Raw genomic sequence first — 21,032 nt, forward strand, 5'->3', positions numbered from 1 at the left:
AATTAGGGTGGAATAAATTCGGTTAAGGTTCGTACAAACTGTAGCAAGGTGGATTACGGCAGATGAAGGTAGAATTGTGAAGACACGTGACAATGTATGACGTATCACGGTCACGTGATAATTGCAAGTGTACATCCATGAAGTGATTAAGTTTTCGCATTCCTAAGTGACTGTCGATCTTTTTCTAGGATTCTGATGTTACTTGCATGACGGCCACTCCAAAATGTATCATCAAGAAAATGTACGCACTTTCACTTACAATTTAATTATCACTACATTTTGTGCTCACAATTATATTATCATGCAATTAAACACTTCTAAGACTAACTGCAGTAGCGGAATGAAAGCGCGCGAGCAACTTGCACAATTCTGCACGAATATTTCGGTGCCCTTAAACGCCCAACAAGAAGTGGCGAAATTAAAGAAGCTGTCTGGATACATTGCTGAACAAACAGGGACGTGCTATTAGACGAGCCTCTGATGTACAATGGCATCAACGTACAATTTGCTTGGTGAAGCCATAACGAAGACATTTATAGCGGCGAGATCACGCTGGAAGTTCTCAAATCCGAATCTCCACGTACCTTGCCTAAGTTATTCAGAGTTTTACTGAGATACTGGTCTGCCTTATAAGCGCATCCTCCGACACAGTTTGTAAGGCTCAGCCTATATATTAGGGGCTGGTGTCGTCAAAGCTGTAATTGCTTATCCACAGCATACGCTCTTACAAACGCATTCTTCAGTCGCCTCATGAATGCTTACGCGTCGCTGTCGCACGACCAAGATGTGAGGGTCTTTATCGAGCCAGGATATCGCTGTAACTACGCTGTGGCCTCGCAAGGTTGCTTCGTTTGGACGCAGCGAATAATATAATCGCACCAGCAGAAGAGCGCCGATCGTCTCGCTCACGGTCCCGATTTGTGTACTGTACCCTCAGTCATGCAGCGCAGACTGCGCCCCCCCCCAAAAAAAAAAAAAAAAATATGCTCGGCACGAACCGTAGTAGCAACTACCCGCCTCACCGCTCTTGTTGGAGACCACAACGAAGCAGCAGCTAACAGGCGGCCATTCGAGCAAGCAAACCTGCCAGAATAAACGTTCAATTTGCGCGCCCGCCCCCTGCCCAATGAAAAGCGACCGGAAGTGACGGGACGACGCTGTACAGTCACTTCGGCGCGCGGCACGATGGGAAGGCGGAAGCTACGCCATTATTGCATTCTTTAGCTACGTGCACGGAGGAAGGAAACTAAGGAGAGGCCCTGACGTCACTCTTTGTGAAGCAAAAGTGAAGCCGGAATTTGGCGTTGCTCATGGCGATGCTCCGCCTTTTGGGCCACCCTCCTCTCTTGTTTACGTCTTTCGCGAAACCACGCCGCGCTGCGCGTGGTGTCGCGCGCGGAGCGCGCGCGCTCGCGCAACATCTGGCAGAGCACGGTGCAGGTAACACAGCGCAACAAGACACGGTGACTAACGCAAACCCGCCCACTCAGCGCCTTTGCCACGGCCCGAAACCTACCAGAGCAACACGTGTGAGCGCTCAAAACCATAACAACGCCGCCATTGTGGCCCAAAAGGCGTGGCCATACAACCAAAAAAAATAAAGAAGCAGCAAAAAAATGAGAACCTACTACGTCATTTCCGCCACACTTTTCTCCTAGCGCGCGGAGTGGGTAGGGCCTCTCCTTAGTTTCCTTCCTCCGTGGCTACGTGAAATGCGTTCGCGTCTCGCGCTGTGCGACATAATTTTAAACGTGTGATTAGTTTTGTGCGCGGTGTAGAAAAAGGTGTGGCCCGTGCTTTGTGTATTACTCGTGGTCCACTTCAAAGCAAAGCGTTCGTACGCACTGGAAGATGCATCCACGGACGCTGAGACGAGCAGTTGCAACGTGCCCTGTGTCGGCGGTCGGTAGTACTGCCATAATGGAAATTTTCAGGCAAGTGCCCATTTATTTGGTATTTCTTTGGTTTGTTACGTGTTTTTGTTCGCTCTAGGAGTATCTTAGTGTGATCTCGTAGCATAATTCACTAATGTAAGAGCAAGAGCAGCTGCACTCCTAGTAGGGCAAGTTAACGGCAGAGTTCTGACTGGTGTGGTTTAAACCTGTTGCCAGCTTTGCGGGTCAATGTTGCCAGACTGCCTGCCAAATTTGACGGGAAAAAGCACCGTCAAATGTAGCGAATGCAACACGCCGTTTTCGAAGCACACAGAGTTACGAGATCACACGCGCGCAGGCTCCCAGCACCCGACAGTACCAGAAAGCTGCTGCATAGCCCGCGCGCTTTCGAATCGCTTGCTTGTTGTGGGCCGTTCTCCGACGGTACGAAGCGCTTTCTTTCGCTGCACACGCTTTGGCTGGTCCGCGCGGGACGAGGCTTTCGCTGGATCTGAAACTGAAACGCGTCGCATAACGATATATCGCTGCGCGCTCTCGCTACAACGTTAGAAAAGGGTTGCATCGCCTTGATTTGCACAGGCAGTGTCCTGACGGTTACGCTGCTCGCAATAAAGACTTTTCTGGAACTGACACGCGTCGCGTAACACTTGGGGCGCGATATATCGCTGCGCGCTCTCGCTACAACGTTAGAAAAGGGTTGGATCGCCTTGATTTGCAACAGGCAGTCTCCTGACGATTACGCTGCTCGCAATACACTGTTCGGAAGCGGAGACGCGTCGCATGACTCTTGGTGCACGATATATCGCTGCGCGCTCTCGCTACAACGTTAGAAAACTGTTGGATCGCCTTGATTTGCAACAGGCAGTCACCTGACGGTTACGCTGCTCGCAATAGACTTTTCTGGAACTGACACGCATCGCATAACACTTGGGGCGCGATATATCGCTGCGCGCTCTCGCTACAACGTTAGAAAAGGGTTGGATCGCCTTGATTTGCAACAGGCAGTCTCCTGACGATTACGCTGCTCGCAATCCTCTGTTCGGAAACGGAACTTTTGGTGCAAGAGTTATGCGACGCGTCACCGTTTCCGAACATAGTATTGCGAGCAGCGTAATCGTCAGGAGACTGCCTGTTGCAAATCAAGGCGATCCAACCCTTTTCTAACGTTGTAGCAAGAGCGCGCAGCGATATATCGCGCCCCAAGTGTTATGCGACGCGTGTCAGTTTCAGAAAAGTCTTTATTGCGAGCAGCGTAATCGTCAGGACACTGCCTATGCAAATCAAGGTGATCCAACCCTTTTCTAACGTTGTAGCGAGAGCGCGCAGCGATATGTCGTGCACCAAGAGTTATGCGACGCGTCTCCGCTTCCGAACAGCGTATTGCGAGCAGCGTAATCGTCAGGAGACTGCCTGTTGCAAATCAAGGCGATCCAACCCTTTTCTAACGTTGTAGCGAGAGCGCGCAGCGATATGTCGTGCACCAAGAGTTATGCGACGCGTCTCCGCTTCCGAACAACTGCCTATGCAAATCAAGGCGATCCAACCCTTTTCTAACGTTGTAGCGAGAGCGCGCAGCGATATATCGTGCACCAAGAGTTATGCGACGCGTCTCCGCTTCCGAACAGTGTATTGCGAGCAGCGTAATCGTCAGGAGACTGCCTGTTGCAAATCAAGGCGATCCAACCCTTTTCTAACGTTGTAGCGAGAGCGCGCAGCGATATGTCGTGCACCAAGAGTTATGCGACGCGTCTCCGCTTCCGAACAACTGCCTATGCAAATCAAGGCGATCCAACCCTTTTCTAACGTTGTAGCGAGAGCGCGCAGCGATATATCGTGCACCAAGAGTTATGCGACGCGTCTCCGCTTCCGAACAGTGTATTGCGAGCAGCGTAATCGTCAGGAGACTGCCTGTTGCAAATCAAGGCGATCCAACCCTTTTCTAACGTTGTAGCGAGAGCGCGCAGCGATATATCGCGCCCCAAGTGTTATGCGACGCGTGTCAGTTCCAGAAAAGTCTTTATTGCGAGCAGCGTAACCGTCAGGAGACTGCCTGTGCAAATCAAGGCGATGCAACCCTTTTCTAACGTTGTAGCGAGAGCGCGCAGCGATATATCGTTATGCGACGCGTTTCAGTTTCAGATCCAGCGAAAGCCTCGTCCCGCGCGGACCAGCCAAAGCGTGTGCAGCGAAAGAAAGCGCTTCGTACCGTCGGAGAATAGGGCCCACAACAAGCAAGCGATTCGAAAGCGCGCGGGTTATGCAGCAGCTTTCCGGTACTGTCGGGAGCTGGGAGCCTGCGCGCGTGTGATCTGGTAACTCTGTGCGCTTCGAAAACGGCGTGTTGCATTCGCTACATTTGACGGTGTTTTTTCCCGTCAAATTTGGCAGGCAGTCTGGCAACATTGACGCGCAAAGCTGGCAACAGGTTTAAACCACACCAGTCAGAACTCTGCCAAGTTAACTACCTCGATCGCGCCCCGTCTTACATCGGGCGTGATGCGCCTGCATAGTTACGCTTTTCTCAGCGCTTCAACGTTCATAGATATGCTTCTTTTGTGCGTTCAGCGCGGCTTCTTGTAAACGGTCGCTCGCACTTAAGTTAAATGTGGTCGACCACTTTTGCGTCGCGTAGAAAAAGGACGACTGACTTTGCCACCTTTCGAAAGAACTGGCGCGGTATTGGTTCTCCCTGATGCGGTCGCGTGCTGCTGTTGCTGCTTGCCGGGCGCCTTTAACATGTTTTCGGCTCGCTTTGTCTGTGCGTGTGTGCGCGCTCGCGCTCGGCTCGATTCGTGTGTGTGCGTGCGCTCAGCTCAGCTCGCTTTGTGTGTGTGTGTGTGTGTGTGCGTGCATGCGTGCGTGTGTGTGTGTGCATGCGTGCGTCTTGCGCGCGCATACATGCCGGTTTGTATGGGCCGGCGTGCTTGCGTGTGTCTAGTGCGTACGTGTTTTGTGAGCGTGTTTCTGTGTGGGTCACTGTGTGTGCGTCCACGTGTTAGCGTGTCTGCCTGCATGTATGTGTGATTGTTTGTGTTTATCAATGTGCGCGTGCGTGCCTTTGTGTCTGCGCTTTGAGAGTGCGTATATTTGTGTGCGTGCGTATGTATTGCATAAGGCCGGTAGAATTTTACTCGCAATAAAACTCTTCCAATTTGGTGCAGCGAGTGTTGCCGCCTGAAAGCCGAGTTTGGTTTCAAGCCAACCTGGACAACTGCTGTATGAGGTGCTGTTTCGCAGGAGGATCAGTGGGAAGGCGTCAGGTATACGCTTCCTCCTTTTTCCCGCCTCTGCCCTGACGAATCGATATCCTTGATTGTTATTCTAAAAGAAACGTTACATCCAGAGCACAAATAAATGGTTAAGAAATATGGTAGTGTGTTTCGCCATTACACTAATTCTGATCTTAAAGACGTGAATTTCCCATTAGCCCACATTTCCGTTGATGCATACAACCGCTGAAATTGTGAACAGCAGGTTATTCAAGACCCCCCGTCCTACGTATATAGCAATTGTCTTCAGGAGCTTTAATGAATTTTGAAAATTTGAAGTGTTGTTGCGCTTTAGAGGTATCATATGCAAGCTTTAGGTCTCTCCGGGTAGTTTGCATGCTCTTCGAGAGCTGTCGCCTATAGCCATATTGAAATTCGTTATTAGAGTTTGGAGCACTAGGGAAGCTAGAAGGCTTGTCCTGGATCTCGAGAAAGTGTTTAAGCTGGAAGTGTAGGTTGAGGAGTTTAGGGTTGGTCACACGAAGGCTTTTTATGCCTTAGCAGTAGGAGTGTCAAAGGATAAAAAATACAGTGTGTCAAGCGTGGGAAGCTGCTTATGTGGTAGAGGCTTGTGCGTGTGTGTGTGTGTGTGTGCGCGTGCATGCATGCGTGCGTGTGTGAATTCGCTCCTCACAAGGGAGTGTGTGTGTGTAAGTGAGCTACTTCTTTGCTGGTGCTATTTGCCAAAAATTGGCAAGAAAACACAATAATCAATATAACTTGAAATAATAAGCTATGCAAAGCATGCTGGCACAGTAGCGACAGCAGCATATGAGCATACAAACATGCAGCTGTGTGACAATCTTAATGCATGACTGCAACATCTGGAAGGAAGCTTGCTTCTTTTTTAGTAAGCAGCGCAAAGTCCATATTTTTTGCTTTTCTCATGCAAACCAAAACGAGGCTCATTACCAGTGATCTTGTCTTTCATTCTAATAGCATTTGTTTATCTTAGTGTGTTGTTTCTCGCAGGTCATGCAGATGATAGCATCAATTTCACAATGCCCAGCCTTGGTGCCCTCCATTAAGAGCAAGCCACTTGCGTTCGCCTTCAGGCAGATGGTTGATGTCTTCTAGGAAGCAGTTGGGAAGACTACATTGTAAGTAGATATAGGTGTGTAGTTTAATATAGTAAGTCAAGTTATAATTTAAAACTCTGAGGCTCTTTGGCGGCCTAAGCTTGATATCATATGCAGTTGTGTGTGTTTTTAAATATTGCCGATTGTAGTGCATACTGCAGGTATGACTTGATCCAAAGCATACACTTGCATTTTCTTGATGGCCTTTCATAACGAGGATTTTCTTTGTGCAAGAATATTCACAGATGGGGGCATTCCAGCATGATATTCTTTATTGTGCATTCAGTGCTAATTTCGTATGACCTTCCTGCTACCAATGTTTTTGCAGGAAAGGAATATTTCCTTACTCTATGCAATGAGCTTGTTATTTGCTCGTTGCATTACTTGTCTACCTTTAATTTAATCCCGTAAAATTCTCAAAACCTTAATATTTGAGCTGTTTTTATTTCAAATACAATATTAACATGCGCCGGATTGCAATCTAGACTGCAAGGGATTTGAAGAAATTACAAGAAACTAGGACCTCTCATGGGTGTTAAAAAACATTTCCGCAGGCATTGCACCTATTTCTTGTACTGAGCTAGCTGCTCATGAAAATTGCAACCATATGTCATTTCACACAGTTTTGCAGGATATAGCAGGCCTATCATTGTCACTAAGCACAACCTTTCCTCATTTGCATCATGAAAATCTGCCTCATGCTTAATTTGGGACAAGTCTTGAAAAATGAATGCTTCATAATTTTGAAACTACACAAAGTATTGGTTGGGGCTTGGCAGTTTTCATACTTGACCATGTTGAACCTAGCCATTACAAGACGAGAAAAAAAACATGCATGCACAGGAGGACTCATTCAATCAAATGCAATGCTGTGGTCATTTTCCATGTGGCAAAATGTACTTTTAGGCGGGGGAGGGCGGGTAGCCAATTTACAACCATTGCGACTCATGCGGGTAGTGGCAACACAGGATGAGAAATGGTTGTGGCTCTGAGGTTCATTGAATATGTGAACACTTATATACAATCCCTCCCCACCCCCAGAGTGAAGGGTAACCGTGCAATATGATTTTTTTAGGAGACAAGAAATTTCAGGCTCTAGTTGAGATGCTACACAAAGGAGGACCATGTATGTATTCACAGTATAACATAAACTGCCTAGGAGGGGTATCACAGTTTAGAGCATGAAGTAGAAAGTGGGAGCATGACGAAGGATCATAAGTTTATTTAAACTTATGATCTTTGAGAATACTACTTGTCACCGTTTGCCAAGCTAACCTATTGAAAGAAAGGGGCCTGCTCTAAAAATATAGTTAACACATGCTAAATTTTCAAGGAAAGTATGCCGAACTGTCAATTCTTACTAAATTAGTAAATAAGAAATACACAATACATTTTAGGATACAGAAAGGGTCTAATAAACTGCATTGGGGAGTTGGAGATTGTTGGGCTGGATGCATGTATTGCAGGGCAAATGATAATGCCAGTGGGGGTTCCCTCATTTTCATTTTGTGTGCACTCTGTAAAATTACTTTGTCTCCTAGTGTAATAATGTTGTGTAAAAACAGCCATTTTTTAATGTCTTGTGCATGTCAGTCTTAATATGCCATATCCCGTAAGGTTCTCAGCTGCAGTACTTATAAAGTGTAATGCAGAGATATATTCCACATTTCATGTCAATTTTATATTAAGGTCACATACACACTCTTGGACAAATTTCTGTTGTTGAGAGATGTCATTGGTAGTGTCCTTAAATTTTATTCACTCTTATTTTCTATGGTGAAAAGGCTACTGTAAATTTATTTGCTTTTGCTGCTGTATGTGCCTTGTATTCACAGTGACATAGTGGTTTAGTGTTCACAGTAAATACAGTTCCTAAATTTGCAAAATAGAAATTTCTCCTACCTTTCACCTGTCTTGCCCAGTTGCCTGAGCTGTTCATTGTTCCCAGTCACATTAATTAAGTTTGTTACTTTCAGGAGCTTGTTGCCTTATCAAATTTTCCACAGTGCACATGTGTAATTACACAGACTGAACTCTCATGATTCTCTTATTTTGCTAATGCAGGATGCAAGATTCCAGCAATGCCATGCGCTGCATTTATTGGTCAAGATGCTCAGAGAATGGAGTCCCTGCACCTCGTGGTGAAACGTGAACATTTTCTTTCTTTTGGAAAGCTAAACGTCATTTGCTGTATCAATTGCATTCTTGCAGCTCAGATGTGTACTATATTTTTTCTAATTTTGAATCAATTAATATTCACTTTTCTGTATAAAAATGACGTACAGTGTGAAGGACAAGGACTGCGAGAGATGACATACACTGCGCTGACTTCCAACAATATTTTATTGCGTTGCCACATCGTGTGTTTATACACAAGAAGGGTCATGCGCAGAAAATGAAAGGCAGTCGCAAGGGGTGTTCTAACAGCAAGTCATTGTACTAAGAACATGGTCACTAAAAAAAATCACAATTTCTATCTGTGGAGATACAAGACTTCACTAGGGGTCAGCGTGATAGAGGGGGCACTAACGCACACACTACCCATTTTTCTGGTGAAATAAGCATCAATAATGTACCGGGTGAGCTGTGTTTCGCTAGAACTTGCGTATCTTCAAAGAGGGGCATGCAGCGGCAGTCCCGGCAATGAATGCCCAAGTGGCCTTGAACAGTGTTATGGACGTTATAGTGCACTTTTAAACGATCATTTAGGCACCTGCCTGTCCGTCCAACATATTTACTGCCTCAAAACGGGAATATGGTAAACCACATTCGTTACACATATCGCAAAACGTTTTCTGTGCCCGACAGAGCAAGAACTCTGACACGATTTAGGCGCGTTTACACGCTTATAGAGCTTTGCCAGCTTTTCCGGGGCTGAGAAAAGGACTGGGATTCCTGGAGGTTGCCAAATCTTTTTTTAGCCTATCGGACACATCATGCACATACGGTAGCACTGCGAACCAGTCTTTCAACCGGCTGGTTCCTTGACTGAGTGCGCTCATCACGTTTTGTGCCCTTCAGAAGCTGTTCTGCTATGGCTGAAATTAAGGCCAAAGGGTAGCCAGCCCAAGAAAGGCGATCAACCTGTGCAGCAAGACTATCTTGCATTTCATGTGAGCAAGATTTATTGAGGCTGTTAACGAGGCAAATCTTTACAATACCTCGTTTAACAAGCTTTGAATGTGCAGAGTTAAAGGGCAAGAGTGACTTTTTACTTCTCGGTTCAAAGCACTAGCCCACCTGTTTATTTGTAAGGCACTGCCTGAGATCAAGAAAGCGCAAAGAATCGTCAGTGGGGACCTCATTTGTTAGTTCTAGAGGCTGCAGCTCTTAAAGATCTCCAAGTCTCCCAAGCAGCAGGCTCAAAAGCATGATCAGTGCAATCAATAAATACCAGGTAGTCGTCCACAAACTTGCACACTTTGACAACGAGAGACGCATCTAGGGGACCTTGAATATTTCAATCATGATTAGCTAGATAAATATCACTCAGTGGCGGCGCCAGGCACGATCCTGCACAATATACAAATAAATGGTACTTGTATAGGATCATGCCTGGCGCCGCCACTATGTTATATTTATCTCGCTCATCATGATTGCAATATTGAAGGTCACCTAGATGCGTCTCCTGTCAAAGTGTGCAGGTTTGTGAATGACCACGTGGTATTCATTGATTGCGCTGATCACGCTTTCGAGCCTGTTGCTTCGGGAGTCTTGGAGATGTTTAAGAAAGCCTCCACAACTAACGCATGAGGTCCCCATTCATGATTCCTCGCGCTTTGTAGATCTCAGGCTGGTGCTTCGATCTGAGAAGTAAGAAGTCACTCTTGCCCTTTAACTCTGCACACTCAAAGCTCGTTAAATGAGGTATTAAAAGTTTTCCCTCGTTAACAGCCTCAATAAATCTTGTTCACACAAGATGCAACATAGTCTTGCTGCACAGGTTGATCACCTTTCTAGGGTTGACTACCCTTTGGCCTTAATTTCAGCCATAGTGGAACAGCTTCTGAGGGGCACAAACCGTGATGAGCCCGCTCAGTCAAGGAACCAACCGGTTGAAAGACATAGGTTCGCAGTGCCACCGGTGGGTATGTGCATGATGTCTCCGATAGGCTAAAAAAGATTCGGCAACCTCCAGGAATCACAGGCCTTTTCTCAACCCGAGAAAAGCTGGCAAAGCTCTGTAAGTGTGTAAACGCGCCCAAATCACGTCAGAGTTCTTGCTCTGTCGGGCACAGAAAACGTTTTGCGATATGTGCAACGAATTTGGTTTACCATATTCCCCTATTTTGAGGCAGTAAATATGTTGGACGGACAAGCAGGTGCCTAAATGATCGTTTAAGAGAGCACTATAACGTCCATAACACTGTTCAAGGCCACTTGGGCATCCATTTCCCCGGGACTGTGACTGCGAGCCCCTCTTAGAATATACGGAAGTTCTAGTGAGACACAGCTAACAGGTCATCCGGGAAACTAGAAGCAAATTTCACCAGAAAACTGGGTAGTGTGTGCGTTAGTGCCCCCTCTATCACGCTGACCCTAGTGAAGTCTTGTATCTCAAAAGATAGAAATTGTAATGTTTTTTTTTTTCAGGTGACCACGTCCTTAGTACAATGACTTGCTGTTAGACGCCCCTTGTGACTCATTTTCTGCGCATGCCCGCTCTTGTATACGTACACACAATGTGGCAACGCAATAAAATATTATTAGAAGTCAGCGCAGTCTATGTCGTCTCTCGCAGTCCTTGTAATTCACGCTGTACGTAATTTTTTCGCATTAATTGCCAACTATCCCAAGAAAGCACCTTTTTCAGTATATTTATAATGTTTGATACGACCATTTGCTGGCAAATGTTAACAGTGTGATATTTAACTTGAACTTTTACATGAATGCCTGTGCCTGTGTTCTTTTAGTAACCAGAGTATGGCTAATTTATTAAACCACATTTGCTAATTTGTATACTCACATGCTACAGCAAGCCCTAATCTTGTATTACTGCATCTAAGTGCAAATAATTTAGAAATTTACTATGTATTTTAAAACACTGTCCACCTTTCGTGTTCAGCAAAATTGTTTAATCAACAGTGGTTTGCTTTTATGAGGCCTTTTACTGCACCTTGCAACCACACAATAGTAAATGTGGAATACTCATTCTTGATTTATGGTAAGAAAAGAACCTATTTTCAAACTGCATATTGTATATGTACCAGTGCCTTCGGGTTACAAGACAGAAATTTATAGAAACTGGAATTGTAGTTAGAAAATCTCCTACACAGCACTTTTAGCACAGAGAACTCTCGTTTCACAAACTATGTAGGCACTAAAGGACAAACTATGTAGGCACTAAAAAATTCTACATATTGCTCGTGCTCAAGTAATCTTGTTGGAAAGAGAAAATTAGCAATAATACTGCTGGCTTAAACCTCACTTAAAGCACGTCTATGCTTGGAAAGTATTGTTTCAGTCCGAAAAATGTTGGCCAGTTATGCTTACATCGACTTTCCAAACTTTTCATAATGCTTTGCGATTACATTAGTGTACAAAGTAACAGGTGTCTTGTGCATTTGCTCTGCATTTCAATTACTCCCCTAATTCACCTTTGCAATGTCCCTTTTTTTTTCAAGGCTTCAAAACTTGAATTTTCGTTCATTGAGCCTTATACTGAAAATTTATTCCTTTATGTGGCCCAAAACACTGCGAGGTCAACTCAGGCTCTTTCAGTGCTGCAATATATAGTTTCTTCTCTAATAACAGATTTGATCAATACTTATATTTTAGATACCTTTGTGGGAAGTGTACATGATCTTGTACTTACCGATGTGTTTGGTGATTGTGCATGTTTATATTTCATGTGATTTATGTATATATTGTACTCTGTATTGCAGCATGCAATAAATATATTTACATTTTTCTTGAAAATGCCATATATCGTACCAGTCTGTGTTGCATTTTATGTGGATCTGGAAATCGTGATAACCGTTGGTGTTGATATACATGCTCAAAAGTGACATTTGCTAGGTTGTATATGTGCAGCGAAGACAGGTTTTGCAATATACACCGTGAATTACTAATATGTAATGTGATCCACACGTATACGTGCGTGTGTGCCCATCGAAGCTTCAAGGCCGGCTGTTCGACGGTGTGTTTGGTAGCCGAACTTGAACCTTCTGGCACACGCGAGAGTTACGCGTGGATCGCTGTACATAGTAGTAATTGAAGGCGTGTACTGCCGAACCTGCCTTCCATACACACTAGCAATAAAAGGGTGTACACCCTTCCAACACCCACATAGATGGGTGTTAATATGGACTTGCACCCCTACACCCTAAATTTATTTTGCTGGACACCCTTCCTCTAGGGTGATATAACTGCACCCCAACTGTAGGGTGTAGACAACAGCACCCTTAGGGTGTTCGTCTGGCGACAAACTGATTTACACCCTTAAGGGTGTTAAAATGTTTAGTGTGTAGTCTCGAGTGATGAAACGCGCAGCGCAGTTTTGCACAGATTCCAGTAAGTTGATTAGATAAACTTGGTGACGTGACCAAATGGATGATGTATATTCGAGCTGTGGACGAACGAATGTCTGGTATACTAGTCTCCGTGTTATGGAAGGTGCCCCATGGAGATTGCGTTTCATGCATCCTAGCATGTGTGACGCCGTGGCAGTAACTTCTTCAATGTGTGTTGACCAAGAAACATTAGAAGTGAATACCAAGGTGCCTGTAGTTGGGCGTTACCAAAATAGAGTTACTGTGAAGAGAGTACGTGTAAGTCGAGGTTGACCGCTTTCGGCTGAACGTCATTAGTTTGCATTTGTCAGTGTTAACTGTCATTTGCCACTGCGAGCACCAGAAAGTGATTTCGTCAAGATCCTGTTGTAGTACCAGATGATCGGCGTGAGTCATAATTTTACTGTACATGACGCAATCGTCGGCAAACAAACGGATGCTGGATGTTATATGAGATGGAAGGTCATTAATGTAGATAATAAATAATAAAGGACTCAGGACGCTGCTTCGTGGAACACCAGAAGTAACGTCAGATAACGCAGATGAGGTGTTATTAATCCAAGTAAACTGCTTGCTGGAGGATAAAAAATTACGGAAGCAAGATATAGTTGAATAATCAAGGTTAAGGGACGACAGTTTAGTAATTAAACGGCAATGTGCTACACGATTGAAATCGTTAGAAAAATCGACATAAATGCAGTCTGTCTGTGTGTTACCTTCAATATCAGCAAATAGGTCATCGGTAAATTCTAGTAACTGGGTTTCAGACGACTAGCATTTTCAAAAATCATGTTGTTGGTGAAAAAAAACAATGGTTATTTTCTAGATGTTGCGCAATGTTAGATGCAATTATGTGTTCAAGTATTTTGCAAGGGATGCTAGTCAGGGACATGGGGCGATAGTTATTTACATTACTCTTATTTCCATATTTGAAGATGGGTATCACCTTGAAAGTTTTCCAGTCGTGTAGAGGTGTACCGGTGAATAATGGCTGATTGAAGATATGGTAAAGAATTAAACTGCAAGGGATTATTATTATTTCGAAGATTTTAGTGTTGATTCCATCTATACCGGAGCTTGTGGATATACTTTAAATTTCGTTATTACGGCAGCGATCCCTTCCACCGTTAACTCGATGCGGTTCATATACCTACAATTGACGTCAGCAATACTAGGAATATTTGAGCAGTCTTCCTTCGTGAATACGGATGCAAAGTACTCGTTTAAAACAACGGGGCGCATTTTTCTTCCTGAATTGAATCACCCACTTCGTCTTGTAGTGCTAAATTAGTCGCAGAGGAAGCCGGGGAAATGGTGTGCCAAAATTTTTTGGGATTGTTGGTCATTAGGGACTGCAAGTCATGCGAAAAAAAACTTATGCTGAGCCTTGCGAACAGCATGACAATATGCGGTTTCGCAGGGTTTTTGTTTTAACCAAGATGCAGGAGTGTTTAGTCGTTCAGCTGTTTTGAACGAGCGTTTCCTTTTATCTTGTAGAGTTCGCATAGATCTATGATACCACGATTTTGATATGTTAAGTTGGAATAAAATTAAAGGTATATGAGCACGCATTAGTGTCAATAACTTGTGTTTGAAAGTCGTCCAGTTTTCGCCGACAGCATGGGAGGAAAGAGTAGGAATGAATGTATGGCAGGTCGTCTCAAGACTAAAGTAAGTGGCAGTGCAGTCGGCTTTCTCATAATTGAAGATGTGCTTAGGCGTAAGAGTTCGTGAGCGTGATGGGATGCTAATTGTTAGGTTGAAGATTTTGTGATCACTGAATCCCTTAATGGCAGTAACTGGGGATTTCACGCGAGAACAAGATCGAGGGTGTTAATTCCTCGGGTAGGTTGGTCGACTAACTGTACTAATGAAAAATCGAGGGTGAGTTTAATGAATTCATTAGAGGAGCAAGAAGTGGAAGTTAAGGAGGGCCAGTAAATGTCAGGGTAGTTAAAATCGCCCATTAAGAATATATTTTCTTAAGGAAATTTCGATGAAATAGCGTCAAGAATGCCGCGCATATCGGAAATGAAGGAAGGAGAACTGTGTGGTGGTTTGTAACATACACCAATTAAAGAATTAGTGAATGATGACGTGATGCAGACTTATATAATTTCCAATTGGCTAAGAATGTCTACTAAAAATGATATGCCATCTTTAACGGCGACTAAAGCACCACCTCCTCTTTAACCTCCGCGATCTTTGCGGTAGACAACGTAATCGTTAGTGACGGGAAAAATGTCATGATCTGAAATACCCAAATGTAGTAAAGTTTCCGTCAGTGTTAGTGTGTGTCACATTCGCAGTTTTCCAGGTAGGATTGAAGTTCGACACGTTTTGATAAAATGTTGCGTATGTTAGTATGCTCAAAAGATAACTGCGACGGCTAATGGTTCTGGCGCTGTGGTTGCGAAATAGCGGTAATATTTGCCGTCTGTTCCCGTGCGAGCTATCGTATTGACGGAACAACTGCGCATGATATGTCATAGTAAACGTACGTAATATTATCAATTCGCAGCTTATCACCAGTTAATTTGTATGGCATGCTTTTTGAATTCGCAAAATCACGCAAGTTTTTCCTAACTATACTCGCGTCTGCAGGGAAAAATCTTCACGTACAGCGAATTTGCTGCAGTTTAGCTTGAACTCAGATTCTAAGATGCGCTGCTTGTCCTTAAGAAGTGCGAATTTAATGATAACCGGTCTTCACTTGTCGACATTGTATTTTCCAAGGCGATGCGAGCGTTCGATTTGGGATGTTTCCACACTTATGCCAAGGTTCTGTGAGCAAAATTCTATCATATATTTCTCCACAGACAACCAGCTTTCGTCATGTACGTCTGGTATGACGCAAAAAAGAAATAATAAAAACTAGATTTGAGCGACGAAGTTTGAGCTCCAGGTCACCGTCAAGATCGATTTTTTATACTAGATGAAGACCTACCTGTACGATGTCCACTTCACTCAAGAACCAAACGATGCGATGACACTTTACTGAAGAGATTAAGATTGTACGTGACACTCATTCGCCGGTATCTGTTCAAAAGGGGTCGAACTGCCAGCATCAGTTTCTTGCAATGCGGTACTCCAGAGACCATATCACATCTCCTTTTCGAGTGCCTCGAGTACGAACCACAATGCTAGAGACTTGACTGAGCGTGCTTGGTCGCAACGGCGGCCGCTAGCTTTCACAGCAAAATATCCCGGGAGCCTGGAGAAATGACTTGCGGTTACGCGAAGTGCAACAAAATGATTGCTGTCAATTTTGTGTGACAGTCACCTTGACTTCTGGTTCTAGCAGCGCTTTTCATGCCTAGGTTTTGTCTGCCTTGATAGGGTTGATTGCATGCCAGAGAAATAGCTCTTTCAGTCTACTTTTACGGAATTGTGAATATTTTGTTCTCGCTGATAGCTAGGGTGGCAATATCCACAATGATTGGCTGAAATAGCGAGCATGGCGCATGCCGAAAATAAACAATAAGCGATTGAATTTGAAATTGTGCTGCATGGTGCCGCACCCAGCAAGTTAGGCGGCTAATATTCAAACGTTTGTAAAATAAGCGATGGCATGAGCGGAAAAAGGCACTTGAGAGCCCTGACTAGAAAATTCATTGTTTACTGGAGCGCGGTCAGAGTTTAAGTAAATGGGTGGGAAGAAATGAGAAGAGCGGTGGCAAGGAGTCATGGGGGAGGGGGGGGGGGGCTTCACTGCAAGCGGACTTTCAATTATCGGCCTGTCGGTGTAAAGGCACGTACGACGAATCAGTGCAAAGCGACGTCATGCTGCAAATACATAAAGGTTGCAAAGCCACGCCGAAAGGGACTATGACACTCTGGTACGAGTGTTTTCAGTTTATCATTCTAACTGAGATTTGAGGACTCAAGGGTTTCCTTTTGCATGTTTGTTCCATATATTAGAAAATAAAGAAGCTTATACACACAAAAGAGTCTCTCATCGCACATTTAAACTCGAAATCGCAATTTGAAATCATTACCCTCTCCCACCGACAGCGACGGCTATTTTGGCATGGACTGTGCGAGGTTAGTAAATCAGGGGCCACCGCTGTGACGTCAGCCCCGCATCACCTCAAGATCCCATTGGGCGTTTTGCTCCCCACGATCTGGCACCCAACGGCGCCGTCGCCCTTGAACTGTGCTCCGCAAATTCACCACTCACGCGGTGAAAAGCGCAGCAGCAGATCACCGAGACGCACATTTAGAGCCACAACAGTCGACTCATGATGGCCATGGGGTATTTCCCGCTACTGCAATCTCTTTTGGTGCTTGCAGTACAAGAAAGCGTGGCCTTTGAGACCGGCTTCCTTGACTTAAACTTGCCCCAACTCACCGGCAAACGTGTGCATTCGCGAAGAACGTGAGAAGCAGTGAATAAAACGTTGCCCATAGGACAGCTGAAAACTGCCCTCTTGTAGATATGTAAACTGGTCCGTGGTGTACGGAAGTATGAACTAGCTCTCAGCGGATCTCGTGTAACTGATATTTTGCGAGAAAAGGGATGCGCGATATCTGGGAAGTGCGCAAGGACGAGGTATTAAGTTCTTTTTTCCTCAATCGGTAACGTGGCGAAGATAATACTTTTTGTTTCATTTTCTCAGCATTGCCTGTAAACCTCGTGTCATTTTGCGCACACCTATTGCGTACAAGAAGACGGGTGGCTGGCGCCACCGACAGTCGTCAACATTTTCCTCATAAAACGAACTAAAACAAAAAAAAAGAAGATACAAGGGCATTCAAGTACAGTTCAAGGCCTTATGCTCCTTCTGCTGCACCGTCGTCGGCAACTGCTAATGGTCACATCAGGATCTAAAGGGCGCACTGCATATAGCTCGTCCTTGGCGCAGTCTGAATATGCTTCGTGTTCTGAAATCCTATCATTCAAGTCTACCTGCGCTCCGCGTTGTCAAATAGGAATATTAATAAAGCAGCCTAAATCACCTTCGAACTATCGAGAACGTTGTCACGTTTGAGAATAAATAGTTTAAGAAGTAGCTAAATTTCCTTGGCGCTGTTGCCGTTAGCAATGTGTACTAACATTGATTCCCTACTGAAAGGTTCCCATCTGGACGTTCTTTATACGCTTGCCGTACCTTTCCTACGGAAATGGTGCGGATTCTGGATAAATTATGCATCAGTTGCGTGAAAGCCGTACGAAAACCATCGGTCGTTCCTGAGCTGCTGGCGAGATGTTTTCGAAACGAACGCGTATTCTAATGCGATTGATTTGGAAGAAAGCTTCCCAGTTGAAGAAAAAGCTTCGAGACTTTCCGAGAAACCCGTGTAAGTTCCTCAGAAACCCAGACCGATAGCGTCGTCTTACAGTCGGCTGGATGGTAGTTTTCATTCTCGCGAACTCTCCTCCACCTTGCCGGCTTCTGCGATCTGCTTACCTCCTGGTTAGCTCGCATGGTATAGGACGACCGCCCTGTACAGGCGTGTGTCCCGAGTTCAGTCACTGAACCAGCACGGATTTTCCCTCAACTGCGAAGCAGCTTTCCTTCTAAAAAACCCGTAAGCGTTTTCTTTGTAGTTTCGCGCGGCAGCGGAGTAAACGAAAATTTGCACTTTCAAGGACAATAAGTGATGTGTGCCACAGGGAAGCGCGCCGTTCCCTTTACTGTTCACTGTTGCCACGTTTGGCACCCGCCGTGGTTGCTCAGTGCCTATGGTGTAGGGCTGCTAAGCACGAGGTCGCGGGATCGAATCCCGGCCACGGCGGCCGCATTTCAATGGAGGCGAAGTGCGAAAACACCCGTGTACTTAATTTAGGCACACGTTAAAGAACCCCAAGCGGTCAAAATTTCCGGAGTCCTCCACTACGGCGTGCCTCATAATCAGAAAGTGGTTTCGGCACGTGAAACACAATAATTTAATTTTCGTTGGAAGCTTTACCGCACTACTGAATGGAAAGAACCGATAAACATTGCTAGATTCTCAGGGGATAGCAGTTATAGTTTCCACAGCACATAAGAGCGCTTCTCGTAGGAGATGCAAAAGGAGACTTTCGCATTTGGTTCGGACTCATTAATATCTCATTCGGTAAAGCATTTGGCAAGAGAGAACAAAAAAAAAAAGCATCGGATGTCAAGAGTGCTCATTTGTTGACTACGAAGATCGTCTTGATAATGTCGACAAGACTACATATATTGAAATAGTGGAAGCGAGAAGACAATTATGCATGAGAGTTCCATGAAACAGCGAAGCTTCTGTGTGCATCATAAAGAAAAACAAGCGCAACACCATCGGATATGTCTCCCGGTTAACGAGTAGTTGCACGGGGCTGTATGACGGAAACTGGTTTTGGCACGTAAAACCCCATAATTTAATTAATTTAATTTTCCCACGTTTGATCTGCCCCGGACGCTGAAGACAGTGCACAGGTCTGCCCACATATTCATATACGCCGGTGACGTTTACATTTGGTTAAACGTTTACCAGAATAAAAGTACGGCAATGATAGCTCAGAAGACATTCATAGCCACACAGGCTTACGTGGCGATCGTACGAGTGGAAATACCAATAATCGAATCACGTTTCATTATCTTCCCAGGATTGCGGACAAGGGCAGCGAACTTGACACTCAGCATCAGGAGTTTGTCGGTTATATAGATAAGGCACGTGCGTTACCTTGCTGTCAGGATAAAGGGGCGACGCACATATTGGATGTCGTCGTTTCATGTCTTCCTTCACGTCTTAAGAGGATTCGGAGAATCCCTGGTACAAGTTGGGGAAACCATCCGACGTCTGTGGTTAAGCTGAACGCAGACCTGCTGGTTGCTAACGGAGTGCCTTATCGGTTGCTTCTGATCTCACTATGCGAAAGTGAGCATAACTTCTTGGTATCGTTACCCAGGAAAGGCGACCGAATTGCTCTTGCGGTATTAGAAGCAAGAGCGGATGAAAAGATTTTTTCTTTTATAAGTCCCGATCACGCCTTCTACGTCTGGTTGGTTTTTAAAGACGGCTGACGCAACTTTTACACGCGGGAGAGGCAGGCACTGAAATGGTTTTGTTCTGACGCCTATGAAGAAGAACCGAGTCGCGGGTTTTAGTTGCTTTCAATGCGGTCAGAGCCCTTGGTCTTCATTTATCACGTAAAAGAGACAGAGAGAGAGAGAGAGGGGCTGCCATAGTTATTTGAGTCCATGGAATTCCATTTAAACATTCCTGGTGTCACAACCAAGCCCTCCGAAGCTGCTGCACATGTCAAGTCCTTGGTCATGGATTACTGCACCAAGGTGTACAAACACCCCCTACAAACGCTACCCGATAGCTCTGCCGACGCGGGTTGAGAGGCAATAGCACTGCGGCTCTCGTCATACCGTCACTGGGAGCCTCTCATGGGCTGCCCGACTTGAGCGGATTGTTTTGACGACGGTAACCGAAGGCGTTGACATTGAAGCTGCTCTGCGGAAGTTTAAATCTTGCTAAGCACAACCACTAGTCATGTTAGCAAACTGCAAACGACCATCTCATGTACTGCAGCCAGGATTTCCGCAGGACATTGCTGGCAGCTGTCATTACGTAGCCTCAAACAGCTCCGCACTTCTGAGATTTCTCTCGGTAGTTCAATGGCTTCCATTGTGGTGCATTGGCGTGTCCTAAAACGAAATTGATGACAGTCTTGGGCCTCAAATACTAACCTACAAGCTGACAGTGACAGCACCTCAAAACACTCAGCGACTATCAAAGACCACTATCTCGAACCACTTTCGCCCCTTGCGGTCCACACAGTACCAGTAATGCGTGACCGAGAGAGTTCTTCAATCAAATATCATTAGGTTACCGTGTTTGCACGTGGTCAGCGCAAACGCTGGCGGAGCGGGACAAATCAGGGCTGCCGTCCTAATCAACGCATGAGGCAATCTATAACATTTGTTCTTAGACTGCACTCTTCCGCAAATTCTGGACAGTATAACGTAATTAGTTGTTGGGCTTCTCATAGTTTGTGGAACAGCGCGAGACTTCCCTTGACAAACTGAAGCATACAAAGTCACCCCGTGGGCTCCCGTAGAGGGCTTATATTCTGGCGCAGACACTATACTTTCAGCAGAGAGGTGTTATCCCTCCTGAAGTTTCGGACACCAATTCATTCGGCGGGGGTGGTCTACTTGGCCTCGTCACCGGCGTCTCCGTTGGTCACGTTAGCAGATGGCGCAGGAGTAGAAGCATCACCGCCACCTTCGATCGTGTTGAACTTTAATCGGAATCGGCTTGGCGTCGTCCCTCATGAATTTCTTCCGCGGCGCTTCGAGC

The 21,032-nt window shown here is 45.2% G+C and overlaps 1 long non-coding RNA gene across 2 annotated transcripts; it reads left to right on the forward strand.

Annotated features, from left to right (window-relative positions):
• Positions 1–376: 376 nt before the first annotated feature.
• On the forward strand, positions 377–12,167 carry LOC126537805 (uncharacterized). 2 transcript variants are annotated; one of them, XR_011893912.1, is made up of 3 exons: positions 377–1,934; positions 6,137–6,264; positions 8,308–12,167. It is a non-coding gene; the product is annotated as an uncharacterized lncRNA (long non-coding RNA). The 2 variants fall into 2 exon arrangements; XR_007600827.3 differs by lacking the exon at positions 377–1,934 and adding an exon at positions 4,466–5,155.
• The last annotated feature ends 8,865 nt before the right edge of the window (positions 12,168–21,032 follow it).

This window comes from Dermacentor andersoni, chromosome 4 (assembly GCF_023375885.2).
Source record: "Dermacentor andersoni chromosome 4, qqDerAnde1_hic_scaffold, whole genome shotgun sequence".
NCBI lineage: Eukaryota > Metazoa > Arthropoda > Arachnida > Ixodida > Ixodidae > Dermacentor > Dermacentor andersoni.